Source organism: Hibiscus syriacus, unplaced genomic scaffold (assembly GCF_006381635.1).
Source record: "Hibiscus syriacus cultivar Baekdansim isolate YM2019G1 unplaced genomic scaffold, ASM638163v2 tig00111027_pilon, whole genome shotgun sequence".
NCBI lineage: Eukaryota > Viridiplantae > Streptophyta > Magnoliopsida > Malvales > Malvaceae > Hibiscus > Hibiscus syriacus.
The window spans coordinates 4,677,363-4,693,472 of NW_024062960.1; the positions used below are offsets into that span (position 1 = coordinate 4,677,363).

General features: G+C 34.8%; 1 long non-coding RNA gene across 1 annotated transcript; it reads right to left on the reverse strand.

Moving 5' to 3' along the window:
* Positions 1-112: 112 nt before the first annotated feature.
* Positions 113-467, reverse strand: LOC120150842. Its single transcript, XR_005518563.1, has 3 exons — positions 394-467; positions 275-332; positions 113-236 (listed from the first exon to the last, which is right to left on the reverse strand). It is a non-coding gene; the product is annotated as an uncharacterized LOC120150842 (long non-coding RNA).
* Between the last annotated feature and the right edge of the window lie 15,643 nt (positions 468-16,110).

The following is a 16,110-nucleotide window of genomic DNA, read 5'->3' on the forward strand; positions in this document are numbered from 1 at the left end:
TTTACTTGACTGGAAGCCAATCTACCTGCAGGCACTTCTCTACTTGTTTTATATTTCGTTTGAATTACTTAACCATGTGATGGATTCTGCAAATTTTAATTGTGCATTTAATTTTTCATTATTGTGCATAAATGTGGTGCTGCACCAATTGGCGCTTGATCATTAATGTAGATGTGGATAGAGACAAGTAGAAGTCCAGTGTATTTGTTGGTTGGACAGCTTGGATACTACTTGACCTTGTTAAACAGTTATATATATATATATATGATAAGACCTTGTTAAACAGTTATCATTTACACTGATATAATGGGAAGAGGTCCTATTGGCCTTTGCTTGTTTGTTCCCTGATTTCAACATGAAGGCTTTAATTTGTGAAATTAATTGTTAGTGAACAACCATCTTCCTTAGAAATCTGTTTCTTAGACAATGCTGCTTATGAATATTATAATATGCATTTCTGTTTCCCTATAAAAGAATTTACTTGTTTGTTTGAAGAAAGAATTCCCTTCTCTTCCTCTTCACTTGGATGGTTGGTGAGAGAGCCTTCTTCATTGGATATACGAATTTAGAAATAGAACACGGTAGGTGGCATTGAGGAGCATACATATTGTACCATGTTGCACTCCTAGTTCTTTTCAGTGACAGTTGTTCTTAGGGCAATGCGTCAAATACATCTTTTATATGCTTTGTATGTTGTAATCGTAAAGTTTTTCTTTGATTTTCATGGTATTATCAAATTAGAAGACCTGCTAAAATGTGTTTATGATTACATTTTTTATTTTCCTGTGGGAATCGGTCGGTGTGAAGTGTTTGGAAATTTGATTGATGATTTAACCATAAAATGTCTATCTAAAAAATCCATTCGAAATGTGATGAACAGTTCTTCACCATATCTTGTGGTTTGCATATCATTTTGTGTTAGTTTTTTTAAATGCTTTCTTGAACATCATGCTTCTTGTGAAACGAGGTTCTCATCTCGAAAACGTGTTCATGTTAGGATGAAACATTTGACAGCATAGTATTCCATTTCAACTTGTTTGTGACTTTGTGTTAGATTGTTATATTACAGAATCTGGAGTTCCAACTACCGATGGACTGTAGCCGCTAGTAGTCTAGCAGCAAACAAATCTGTAGACACATGCTGAATGCGACCCTGCACAGGATCTGCTGTGTCTCTTGTAACATTCACAATCTGAAACTTTGTTCTGATTCATTCTCCGGCCGAGTAACTATAGGATATATGATTGCATCTTTGCAGACTTTATCTGCAACATTGTCTGAAACAGTCGCTCAATATCTAATTGAGCATGTTTTTTTTTTGCTTTGTAAAGGATCCCATCATGTTAATGTTGTGTTTTTATATCACGTGTACTGCATTTTGATGGTGCTGGTGTTGTTTGTGTAGTCGGATAGGGAAGCACCAGGTGCTCGTTGTAAAGGCCTTGGCAAAGGCAAACCGAGTCAAATTAACAAATGCCGTTTCATGCAATAATCAGCTAATCAAATTCTTAGTTTTTAGTGATACAATTAAATCAAATGCATTTCAATGGTTATGTGCACGCATGTATGCATGTTAAGTTAGCATCTTGGGCAAGTGATTCAGAAACCACTTGGAAAACAAAAATTAAACTTAAAAGGTTGAGATTCAATCAAGTTGATGCAAACGATCATTTTGAAATGAACAGATAGATTTCGAGTTTGAAATTTAAAATATGAAGAAACTCATTCCTTTTATTTATGATACGGAAGTGATATAATAGCGCTTATCTATAAAGACGGTGTCATAACCATTTTTCGTAAAATAATTATATATTATTTTTAAAACGATTATGACTTTAATTTTGAAAAATTGGGTGATTTTGAATTAATTTGTATGAAAATGGATAGAGTCGCTATCGACCTTTGGGTTAGGTAGGTCGAATACCTAAAACGTCTTTTAAAAACAATTTTTAAGAAAAATCATTTTTAAGACAAAATGCCAGTCTGCGTTTACCAAATATTCGATTAAAACGGGATTCGGGAGTCGGTTACGCGTGGGGAAGGATTAGCACCCCACAACGCCCTAAATTGGTACTGTGTCACTTACAAGTTGTCGTAAATGTTGGAATTTATGAGTAGAATATAAAGTTAAAATGTGATCCATTTATCGAACATTTATTAATTTACTTCGAATTAACTATTTAAAGAAAATCATTTAACTCGATAAAAAATCTTGAAATTTGCAATCCTCCACCGGGAAAGCTATTTCAACTATTTTTCATTGTTAAAGAATATTCTATCATCGAATATGTAAAAGATGTATATCGAATATAAATTGCAAATAAACATTTGCGTGAAATAAAATAAATTGTTACTTAGAGAAACATAAATCGCGTCGTTAGATTTAAAATATGAGATGAATTAATTAACAATATAAAGTTGATTTATTTCAAATTCACACTTTGTTAAAATACCGTATCGGATCGCATCACTTCGACCAAGTGATACTTTCCGCGCTCATTCTACGCATATGTGTTCTTTGAAATTATTCGAATAAACCACTAAAGCTTTTAATATCAAATAATATATACATGTAATATTGACAAAAGAACATTTCATAAAATAAATTAACACATGATAAATATATAAAGATGAACATTATACAAACATTCAAGGTTGCGTATATAATTTAATAACAAACATTAATAACATAAATAGAATAAATAAACAAAATATGATTTAAATCAAAATAATAAAACTGATATGAAATAAAATGACAAGAAGGCTAAATTAAAATAATGAAAAATAATAGGGACCAAATACGTAATAAAACTAACAGATCCTAAATATTATACTAAAGATAGTGACTAAAATAAACATAGAGGAAAATCTAAAGCCTAAAACGTATATTAAACATTTTAAATCAACAATTAACATAAAAGACCAAAATGGAATAAACATAAATTCATGGGCCAAAATGGGTAAGACAGAAATATAAAGAACCATATAATAATTAAACCAAATGCCTAATCAATGACTAAAATGACATATTTACAAATATCAAAGTCAAATTCGAATAATAACAAAGATTATATAACACATGAAATTGGTGACTAACATGAAAACTTTTAAAATTACGTGCTCAAAGTAAAATATCAACATACACGTATTTAACATAAAAGCTAGGACGAGAATATAATGCAAAAAAACATGAAGCCCTAAGTCAAAGGGTTCAAAGTTTCATTAGTGATTAATAACAGAACATTACAAACGTGGGGGACTTGAAACTGAAATTTACCCTAATATATATGACGAATACAAATGAAATCACAATAGTCAGGGACCCGACGTGCTATTTTCCCCTTATGCTTGAAATACACGATGAAATGGGAGGCCAAAACGACAGTGTTTTGCTCCCCATATTTAAGCTCCAAAACGGGCTTCTTCCCTCATTTCCCTCTCATTTCTTCATTCTCTACAAAAGCACACACAGAGAGAATAAAATTCTCTCAACCCTCCTCCACGGGGAGAGAAAGAAAGATGCCGCCTGCGTCAGCCACATCAGTTTACAGCGGCGCCAGCGGCGGCGCACGACGGTGGGAGTAAACCACAAGACCCCAAAACATTCCTCTCTCACCCTAAACCCTTATCCAAAGCCCCTTTCCCGAAAACTAAAAGAAACACCCTAGATCTAGGAAGTTTTACCTCAAATCTTGGCTCCCGATCTCTGATGAAATTGAACGGCCTCTGGTTTGGGTAAGTTTTGTTCTCCCTTTCCTCTCTTGTTTTTTTAGGTTTGAATGGGTATTTTTTTTTCTGTTTTTCATTTTCCCCGAATGGGTTTTTCACCGAATGCTTCCTTCTTTTCTCTTCTCTGGTCTTTTTATGTTTGCTTCCATGTGTATTTCTGGTGGTATGATGATGATATCTAGGTAGATATGGGATGGGTCTTTGATTTGTAATATGTTAAATCCCGAAAAATCGGGATCTAATCCTATTTTTTAATGGGTTTTTGATTTAGGGGTGATTTGTTACTGAAATGGTTGTTGTTTGATTGACTTTTCTACTGTAGATGACGATGGTGGCGTGGGACGGTGGCTGGATCGTCGGAGTGGGCCGGAACAGTGACAGCGGCGGTTGAGCTGATTAGTGATGCCTATGCGCCGACTTGGTAGCTGGTGTCCACTGGTGGCAGCAATGTAACATTTTAGGGTTAGAAAACCCTAATCTGGGATGATCTAGGCCGTTGATCTTCCTCTAGATCTAACGGCTGGTGTTAAAGGCGTCTAGGTAGAATAGGGTGAAACCCTAGCTAAGTTGGGTCCTTTGTTTGGGCCTTGGGGTTGAGTGGCTTGTAATTGGGCCACATTTGGCCTGTAAAATATAATAATAATATTAATAAAATAATAATAATAATAATAATAATAATAATAATAATATAAAATAAATAAACAAAAAAAAAGACTCGGACAAAAACGAGTGTCTACAGCTGCCCCTCTTTGCACATTATTATGTTAACAAGAATAGGGCAAAGACAACAAGACAGTATGTTTTTTTCTGGTTCTCTTCTTTTGCCTATAAATTGAATATGTGGTTGTTGGGGACGACACGACTCATCTGCTATGAAGAGGTCTGGTCGTCTAAGGGTAACTCGGCTCCTACATGATGAGAAGATCTGGTCAGGTGATGACACGGCTCATACGTGATGAAGAGTTCTGGCCATCCTTAGGAAGGGAGATAACACGGTTCCTACGTGATGAGGACGTCTGGTTATCTATGGGTGACACGGCTCCTACGTGATGAGGAAATCTGGTCGGGGGGATGACACAACTCATACGTGATAAAGAGTTTTGGCAATCTTTAGGAAGGGTGATAACTCGGTTCCTACGTGATGAGGATGACTGGTTATTAGGGGTGACACGGCTCCTACGTGATGAGGAGGTCTGCTCGGGGGATGACACGGTTCCTACGTGATGAGGATGGTTGTCCATCTTTAGGGATTATGGTTTCAAGAGAAACCGACTCAAAGATTTGTTTCAAGAAAAACAAACTCAAAGATGATGGTTTTCAAAATCAACTGTCTCGAAAGAGACAAAATTCGTTTCAAGGGAAACGACTCAAAGATTACATTTAAAGGAAACTATTTCAAGCGAAACAAAATTTGTTTTTAAGGGAAACGTTCTCAAAGATTTTTTTTTTGTTTCAAGGGAAACATACTCAAAGATGGTAAATTTTGTTTCCAAAGAAACAGACTCAAAGATTTTTCATAAAAGAAACTATCTCAAAAGAGACAAAATTTTGTTTCCAAAGAAACATTTTCAATGATTTTTCAAAAGAAATTGTCTCAAGAGAGACAAAACTTTGTTTTTCAGAAAATTGTATCTAAGTGAGACAAAATTTTGTTTCCAAAGAAACAAAGTCAAAGATTTTTCTTCAAAAGAAACTGTCTCAAGGGATAAAACCTTGTTTCAAGAGAAACAAACTCAAAGATGATCTTGTTTTAAGAGAAAATGTCTCAAGAGTCAAAATTCGTTTCAAGGGAAACGACTCAAAGATGGTTTTATTTCAAGAGAAACAAACTCAAAGATTTTGTATTTCTAGAGAAACTGCCTCAAGGGAAACAAAATTTGTTTTAATAGAAATGATCTCAAAGGTGGGTGTTTCAAGAGAAACTAACTCAAAGATAGGTGTTTCAAAAGAAAGGACTCAAAGATTTATTCACGAAAAACTGTCTCAAGTGAGATAAAATTTTGTTTCGAAAGAAAAATACTCAAAGATGAGTTTTGTTTCAAGGGAAGCAGACTCACAGATGATAAATATTGTTTCCAAAGAAACATACTCAGATTTTTCAAAAGAAATTCTCAAATGAGACAAAATTTTGTTATCAAAGAAACATACTCAAAGATTTTTTCATTTTGTTTCAAGTGAAACAGACTTAAAGATCATTTGTTTCAAAAGAAACGACTCAAAGATGATGTTTGTTTCCAGTGAAACAAATTCATAATTTGGAAAATTGTCTCAAGTGAGACAACATTTGTTTTTAGAGAAATTGTCTCAAACAAGACAAAAATTGTTTTTAGAGAAATTGTCTCAAGCGAGACAAAGTTTGTTTTTGAGAAAATGATCTCAAGTGAGACCAACTTTGTTTAATGTGAACAAATTCAAAATTTGTATTTTCAAAGGAAAAATGCCTCAAACGAGACGAATTTTTTTTAAAGAAATAACAATCTCAAGTGAGATTAATTTTTGTTTAAAGTGAATCAAATTCGAAATTTGTATATCAAAGGAAAAATGTCTCAAGCAAGATGAAGTTTGTTTTAAGAGGAAGCGATCTCAAAGGAGATCAACTTTGTTTAATGTGAACAAATTCGAAATTTGTATTTCAAAGGAAAAATGTCTCAAACAATAAGAAATTTGTTTTGAAAGAAATTGTCTCAAGCGAGACAAAATTTGTTTTTAGAAAACTGTCTCAAGCGAGAGAAAATTTGTTTTGAGATAAAGTGTCTCAAACGAGACAAAAATTTGTTTTAAAATTCTCAAAATTTGTGGAAAAATGTCTCAAGTGAGACAAAATTTTGTTTCAAGAAAAACACCCTCAAAGGTGATAAAAAGTCTGTTTGTTCCTGCATGTTGAGGAAATGTCTTGATTGTTGACTTCAGGAAGTCAAATCATTGCTTCTTCAAGTTAGAGACATCTGGTCATTCCCGAGCTTTGATTTCCTGAGAGACCAAAATGGTGCATTTTTTACTGACTATCTTGGATGTGATGATGGATGTCAATATGAAATTTATTTGATTTATTTGTTGAATTTGTCCTCAAGAGAGGAAAAAATGTCTTTAATGCACATGATGATAAATGTTTGATGCAAAGATGCAAACTCATGTAATATGTATGTATGTGTTGATGTATATATGCATTGATGTATGTTTTCTTGATCTGGAAGGAGAATTGTTACGAGAGCAGTCTTCACTCTATCTTTGATTTATTTTGTCTTCATTTCCACTAGTGTGTACTCTTGCAAACCTTGACATGAGACAATTTGTTTCCTTGCCCCAGCAAATTTTGACCCAAAAATTGGCTTTTCTTGCCCCAGCTTTGATTCTGAGTCTCTGAGATATTCGTTGAATTCCAAGATACTTCCAGAGAACTTATCTTGTTTGAAAATGTTTCTCTTCCTTTGAATTTTCAAAACTTTGAAAAATATCAAAAGGAATTTTGAAAAAAATTGCTCCCTTCTAAGTTTCGCAATTGAAACAAATCATAAAAAAGGAGTTCATTGAATATCCAAAGAATCAATTGCTCTTTTAATCTTTGATATCTGTAAATCTTTGACAAATATCAAGATCGAAAAGTTGGTTTTGAGGTTAGCTACCTAAACTCTAAAATTTGTTTCATAGATTTGGTCATCGTGAAGATCATGGCATATCTTTTTTCTTGATCTGGCATTTTAATCGAAGACGAACAAAATGACACAACTAGCATAGTCACTAGCTAGACTTTTCAGAATACTTCTGTTTCAGCTCTCTGAAATCTTACATTTGTTCAAGCTTCGTAGACTCCTCTAGTCAAGGTAGTACATAAATATCGGTCTAAAAATGAAATGTTTGAGTGCTCATGTGAAGTCGACTATAACAGGTGTTCCTCAACTCCCTTAGTCCATATTCACCGAAACTCCTTATTTATTAAATTTGATTTAATTTGCCTATTTTTGGCTAGTTGAATTCAACTTTATTATACATATATTTTATAATTACCTTTATCAGGCTAGCTGAAGGATTCATGTCGTCACAATGTCTTCAACTCTACACCCACAGTGGAGCAAACACCGGATTGCCAAGTACCCTATCAATGTTATGGTTTGAATGTAATCTATTCATAAAGTCAGGGCTTTCGAGTTTCCTCTATAACCAATTGCTTTAGCGGAATAGCTCATCTTTATTGTATACATATATTTTTATATAATATTTTGGGTATACGGATTCCATTTCTTAAGTTCGCTGAGGAGAACCTGTTATAGTCCCGGTGTGTGTTGGAAGTCAAAAAATCTCATCATTAGAGTTCAATTCCCAAGCAACTGACCTAAACTAAATTCGCCTACTTGATCATTCCATCTGAGAAGATTATGATCATCATTAAACGTTATCAATAGAAGTAGAAACCAATTAGTTTTACAATCTCATATGCTAGTTGCCCCATTTTGTTTGCTCCTAACACATACATGAATGCCAAGATGCTTGACTGTACATGAGAGGAGAGAGTTAACTTGGTTCTTTCAAGGGAAGGGTATGGATTCTGGTGTAGGATTATGATCAAGAGCTCCTTGTTTTGCAAGGTTCAATCTTGTCATTTGTCAAAGATTTACAACCTCAATTATTAAAATCTTTTAATTAAAATGATATTCAAAGAATTCAAGATTAAAATTTGCTCATTGTTCATTTCCTAAGAAGGAAGCATTTTATTGGAAATGTTCAAAAGTCAAGTGATTTACAAACATTTAAACAAAAGAAAAACAAATTCAAACAAGATGTCATGCATGAGAATGCAACAAAATCTCCTGATGGATGCCCCGACCGAGTTCCGATTAGAATGCCCCATCACACATTAAACATTAATGCCCCTGAATCGATTAGATCTTGGACCTTGCGCTTTAATGTCCTACAATTCTCAGTGGTGTGCCCTGAGCTCCCAATATGATAGCTACATATGGCGTTTATATCATGGCCTTCAGGATATGGGGCTTCTCTTGGTTTGGACCGAATTGGAGTCACCAGATTCATCTCAACTAACGGTGGTAGCAACCCCTCATATGTCATTGGAATTTTACTGATGTGAGTCTTTTCATAGAATGTCTTATGAGGTTTGGTCCCCAGACTAGCTAGATAAGATCCCTCAATGTTAATCTCAGCTCTTTCCTCATTGTTGGTACGACTAGTGCCTCATATTTGGCCATTCTTGGTTGCTCTTTCGATCATTTCTCCACACATAACGATGTTAGAGAAACTCTTAGTGACAACTCCTATCATGTAGTCGATATTGGAGACTTCAACGTATCAATGAATAGAGTAATGAGCTCTCTTTCAATCATTGGTGGATGTACTTGAGATGCGATATCCCTTCATCGTTGAGCATATTGTCGAAAGTTCTCACCATTCTTCATCTCCATATTCTACAGCGTTGTTCGATCAGGGGCCATATCGATCATGTGCTTGTATTGACTCAAAAATGCACTAGCCAAATCCTTCCAAGAGCGGATTTGAGTATGACTCAGTTGATTATACCACCTAGAAGCAGGTCCAATCAAACTATCTTGGAAACAGTGAATCAAAATCTAATCGTTATTGGTGTATCCAGTCATCCTTCGAATAAACATCGTGAGATGGACATTAGGGCAATTGGTTCCATTGTACTTCTCAAAACCGGGCATCTTAAATTTAAGCGGGAGCACTAAGTCAGGAACTAAGACTAGTTCTGTTGCATCCATTTCATTGTGAGAGCTATGTCCTCTCGTTCCCTTGAATGTCTCTCTACACCACATTTTTAAGTTCTCAGGGATCTCATTGTTGGCTTTTTTCATTTGTTGACTTGGAAGCTTGGGGGACGAAATGAGTAGTTGTGGATTAGCGTGTTCCATCACACATTCAAAGATTTCTTTGGTCGAGGAAATCTTCTCTTTGCATCTTTCTTGGTTTATCACAGTCAATTGTACTACCATTTAGTCAACTAGGTCTTTTTGGTTTTGCAAAATACGATCCATGGTGGTTTTTTGCTCTTGCTTCATTCTGGCTTCCCACTCTGCTTGTATCTTTTGCAAATTCTCTTCAAACTCTTTATTCAATTGCTCAAATTTTGCATCCATTCTCAGTACTGTGTGAATGCAGTATCACAGTTAGAACCACTTCTACAGAGTTCCCCACAATATATGATATATGCATGTAAAATGCTTAAATGAATGTTATGCAAAATGCAATGATGCAAATGCAAAAATCTTGATCCCAACGATGGATATCGTAGAATAATTTCCACCATAAATAAAAGCTTTCACATATAAGATAGTCCACTTTATAGACATGTCTTCGCTTAGATGTTGAATCTGAAGTGGATTGCCACTTCATCTTGGATTTTCGTCCTTGAAAATAATGCCCCTCAAGCATTCTGTAACCTAACTTGGTTGATGCCCCTGCGGTGCTGAAGTCAATGCGTCGCTCTTTGATAGCTGGATATAAAATGATTATAGATGAGAATTGCTAGATTAATTTTTGTCTCAATGGATCATCATTTCAGTCTCGAATGATGCACGATCTTCAAGCTCACTACTTCGTCTTATATCTTCGTATGTGGAATTGATGCCCCTCAATGCTCTGTAAACTAACTCCATTAATGCCTCGACGATGCTGAAGACAGTGCATCGATCCTTGATGACTAGCGATGACATAATTGTAGAAAAGACTCCACTGTTGAATTACTCTTTGAATCAATGAATCATCATTTTAGTTTCGAATGTTGCACGATCCTCGAGCAAGTCTCATTCTTGTATTCTGGACTTCTTTTAGCCCTCGGTGCATATCTGTATACGACTGCTTGATTGAAATTTTTTATCTCTCCTTGTGAAAATTTTCTCTTGAACATCCCCTTGCGGATCAACATTTTCACATTATGTCATGATGATGCAATACAATGCAAAGAATGATGAAAAATGACACAACAAAATAAATAAGTTAGTGTACACAAACAAAAGAAAAGAAATTAGTTAGTACTGGTAAGATAATTGATACAAATAAAAATGTTATTCAAAGAAGAATATAACACCTCCCGGTCATGATATATACCCAAACATGCTTTAATTAAATAACATTCCTACCCGGACATGCTATCTACTCAAAATGATTTTTTGAGAAATTAATCTTAACCGCATGGTATCTAGTTCGCATGCAATCATTTAACAAAATTTAAAGAAAAAAGGAAAGGTTCAGAAACACTCCTCCTTTGTGTACACCTAATTTGGGTACCTACCGACAGACAGAGGTTTGGTATATCTATACCTAGGATGACCATTCTACGGTTCACTATATGCATTGTTTTGGCTCTAACAGGAAAAGGGTACCTGAATTATCCTTAATGTTGGTGCCCCCTTGGGCTGCCAGACCCTCGATCCTCACCCATTACAGGTTTCGAACGGAACGAGTTCAATTTGAGGGGATTACAACAACAACAACAACAACAAAACCCAATTCCCATATGTATGGGGTAAGAGGGAGGTAGGGTAGTAGGCTGCCCCTAACGCCAGGTTGAGAGTAGCTTCCGTGGAAGACCTCCGGCAGTCAGAAAATTAAAAATATAGATAAAATTCAATGCATATATAAATAAATACATAAATACATAGCTAAACAGTATGCATATACAGTCATTAAAATCATATGTGCGTCTGTAACGGGAATTAGTCCCTGCATAATAATCCCTGCGAAAGAATCTCTGCATATAGACAGAAACATAAGACACAGCTAAATTTAAAAGAGGAAAAATGAGGATAATGATACACAGAAGTCAACGATAGCAAGCCCAGTTCTAATCCTTCATAAATACCAATAACAGAAACGTATAAAAAGTAGAAGTCATGGAAAATACTACAAAGACATTAAAAGAAGACAGAGATGATACACCCTATAGATGTGACCCACACTACTCGACTACCCTAGTCTTTATCCTCCATATTTTCCTATCAGAGGTCATGTCTTTGGTAAGGGCTAAATCCCTCAAATCAGATCTCAAGCAGTCTTCCCACTTCCGCCTTGGTCGTCCTTTCCTTCTGGCACCGTCGACTGTAATCGACTCTACCCTCCTGACCGCATCCGACGGTAGTCGCCTAAGGACATGCCCAAACCACCGTAGTCTTCACTCCCTCAATTTTTCGGAAACAGACACCACCCCCAAGGACATCCTAATCGCAGAGTTTGTCGTCATATCCCACAGAGTCCTACCACATGTCCATCGAAGCATTCTCATTTCTACGGCCTCAATCCTCCTTACGTGATCCTTCTTGTTTGCCCAACATTCTGATCCATACAACAGTGCTGGTCTTATTGCCATTCTATAAAACTTTCCCTTAAGTTTTAGAGGCACCTTCTTGTCACACAGAACTCCAGTAGCGGCCCTCCACTTTAGCCATCCCGCCTTTATACGGTGTGTAACGTCATTATCTAGACCCCCATCCTTATACCCATATGAGGAATAAATCCCAACGAAGATATAAGGTATGTATCCCATGTGTTATTTTCTAAAACTCATACGAAGAATAAATTCTTACGAGAGTAAAGCATTTACCCCGACTAATTTGGATCGAAGCTTGTGTTTAGAGCTCATGTTATGCAAATGCAATGATGTGTGTGAGGAGGAACGTACCTACCTTTGACTCAAAAATGAAAAAGAAAACTCTCGAGAGAGATTTGAATAGAGCTGAAAACAAAAATTGAAATATTAGTACGATAATTAAAAATAAAGTAATTAAAAACTTCAATAAATGAATCATAAGTTAACTAAAGACATTAATAATTTCCACCAAGACGACAATTTGTAAGCGATTTACAGCCTGACTCTCTAAAAAGGTCGTCCCCAGCAGAGTCACCAACATGTCATAACCATTTTTCGTAAAACAATTATATATTATTTTTAAAACGATTATGACTTTAATTTTGAAAAATTGGGTGATTTTGAATTAATTTGTATGAAAAATGGATAGAGTCGCCATCGACCTTTGGGTTAGGTAGGTCGAATACCTAAAAACGTCTTTTAAAAACAATTTTTAAGAAAAATCATTTTAAGACAAAATGCCAGTCTGCGTTTATCACAGATTCGATTAAAACGGGGTTCGGGAGTCGGTTACGCGTAGGGAAGGATTAGCACTCCACAATGCCCAAAATTGGTACTGTGTCGCTTACAAGTTATCGTAAATGTTGGAATTTATGAGTCGAATATAAAGTTAAAATGTGATCAATTTATTGAACATTTATTAATTTACTTCGAATTAACTATTTAAAGAAAATCCTTTAACTCGATAAAAAATCTTGAATTTTGCAATCCTCCATCGGGAAAGCTATTTCAACTTTTTTTCATTGTTAAAGAATATTCTATCATCGAATATGTAAAAGATGCATATCGAATATAATTTGCAAATATACATTTGCGTGAAATAAAATAAATTGTTACCTAGAGAAACAAAAATCGCGTCGTTAGATTTAAAATATGAGATGAATTAATTAACAAGATAAAGTTGATTTATTTCAAATTCACACTTTGTTAAAATGCTGTATCGGATCGCATCACTTCGACCAAGTGGTACTTTGCGCACTCATTCTACGCATATGTGTTCTTTGAAATTATTCGAATAAACCACTTAAGCTTTTAATATCAAATAATATATACATGTAATATTGACAAAAGAACATTTCATAAAATAAATTAACACGTGATAAATATATAAAGATGAACATTATACAAACATTCAAGGTTGCACATATAATTTAATAACAAACATTAATAACATAAATAGAATAAATAAACAAAATATGATTTAAATCAAAATAATAAAACTGATATGAAATAAAATGACAAGAAGGCTAAATTAAAATAATGAAAAATAATAGGGACCAAATACGTAATAAAACTAACAAATCCTAAATACTATACTAAAGATAGTGACTAAAATAAACATAGAGGAAAATCTAAAGCCTAAGACGTATATTAAACATTTTAAATCAACAATTAACATAAAAGACCAAAATGGAATAAACATAAATTCATGGGCCAAAATGGGTAAGACAGAAACATAAAGAACCATATAATAATTAAACCAAATGCCTAATCAATGATTAAAATGACATATTTACAAATATCAAAGTCAAATTTGAATAATAACAAAGATTATATAACACATGAAATTGGTGACTAACATGAAAACTTTTAAAATTACGTGCTCAAAGTAAAATATCAACATAAACGTATTTAACATAAAAACTAGGACGAGAATATAATGCAAAACAAACATGAAGCCCTAAGTCAAAGCGTTCAAAGTTTCATTAGTGATTAATAACAGAACATTACAAACGTGGGGGACATGAAACTGAAATTTACCCTAATATATATGACGAATATAAATAAAATCACAACAGTTAGGGACCCGATGTGTTATTTTCCCCTTATGCTTGAAATACACGGTGAAATGGGAGGCCAAAACGACAGCGTTTTGCTCCTAATATTTAAGCTCCAAAACGGGCTTCTTCCCTCATTTCCCTCTCATTTCTTCATTCTCTACAAAAGCACAGAGAGAGAGAATAAAATTCTCTCAACCCTCCTCCCCGGGGAGAGATAGAAGGATGCCGACTGCGTCAGCCACGACGGTTTACGGTGGCGTCAGCGGTGGCGCATGACGGTGGGAGTGAACCACAAGACCCCAAAATATTCCCTCTCTCACCCTAAACCCTTATCCAAAGCCCCTTTCCCCGAAAACTAAAAGAAACACCCTAGATCTAGGAAGTTTTACCTCCAATCTTGACTCCCGATCTCCGATGAAACTGAACGGCCTCTGGTTTGGGTAAGTTTTGTTCTCCCTTTCCTCTCTTATTTTTTTAGGTTCAAATGGGTATTTTCTTTTCTTTTTTTCGTTTTCCCCGAATGGGTTTTTCACCGAATGCTTCATTCTTTTCTCTTCTCTGGTCTTTTTATGTTTGTTTGCATGTGCATTTCTGGTGGTATGATGATGATATCTAGGTAGATAGGGGATGTGTCTTTGATTTGTAATCTATTAAATCCAGAAAAATCGGGATCTAATCCTATTTTTAATGGGTTTTTGATTTAGGGGTGATTTGTGACTGAAATGGTTGTTGTTTGATTGACTTTTCTATTGTAGATGAAGATGGTGGCGTGGGACGGTGGCTGGATCGTCGGAGTGGGCCAGAATAGTGGCGGTGGCGGTTGAGCTGATTAGTGATGTCTACGTGTTGACTTGGTAACTGGTGTTCACTGGTGGCAGCAGTGTAACATTTTAGGGTTAGAAAACCCTAATCTAGGACGATCTGGGCCGTTGATTTTCCTCCATATCTAACGGCTGGTGTTAAAGGCGACTAGGGAGAATAGGGTGAAACCCTAACTGAGTTGGGTCCTTTGTTTGGGCCTTGAGGTTGAGAGGCTTGTAATTGGACCACATTTGGCCTACAAAATGTAATAATAATAATAAAATAATAATAATAATAATTAATAATAAAATAAAATAAAATAAATAACACAAAATAAAAAAATAAAAAAAAAAGATCCAGACAAAAACGGGTGTCTACAGACGGATTCGTATAATTAGGGCTAATTATAAAATTTGGAGAGAGTGTTTCAAAACATCATGTTGGATCTTTGAACTGCAATATATTATCAAAATAAATATTATAGCCTTATATCAGTGTTGAGCCTTTTTTTTGAATATATAAAGTTTGGAGATGGAGTTGGATAATGTGTTTGTAAAACAAGAATAAGTTAAGAGGCACCTATACATGTATTTTAGAATGCTTTTCTATACTTGAGTCAATAAAGGATTCATAATTATGGAGAAAGTAACCACTATTTAAGGCAAAATGTCAAAAGTAACCCTAACGTTTATCAAAATAGTCATTTTGATTCATATTTTTTTAGAGTATTTTAGTCCTTAGCATTTTATTTTAGGACAAAAAATGCTCTTAACATATAACAAAATAGTTACTGTAGCCCTTATTCTCTTCTTCTGGAGTATTTTGGCCCTCAAAGTTTTATTTTAGGGTAAAGAGACCTTATTTTGGAGCGTTAATTGTGTGTTAAATAATAGTTTTTATCCATAGTAGGGTTTTTTTTGCCTAAAATGAAACATTGACGGTCAAAATATTCCCAAAAAAGAGAATAAGGATCAAAATGACCATTTTGATAAACGTTAGGATTAATTTTAATATTATGACTAATATGATAAATGGAAATGAGATAGGGATAACAACTCATGGACCTATGCTGGTATCTAGATTTACTTCGTATTAGTAGTTGGTGCAAGGAGTGATTCCACGTTGTACTAAGTAGAGTTGACAGTGCTTGAAAATGGTGATGGACTTGTATAGACAATGAGAGGG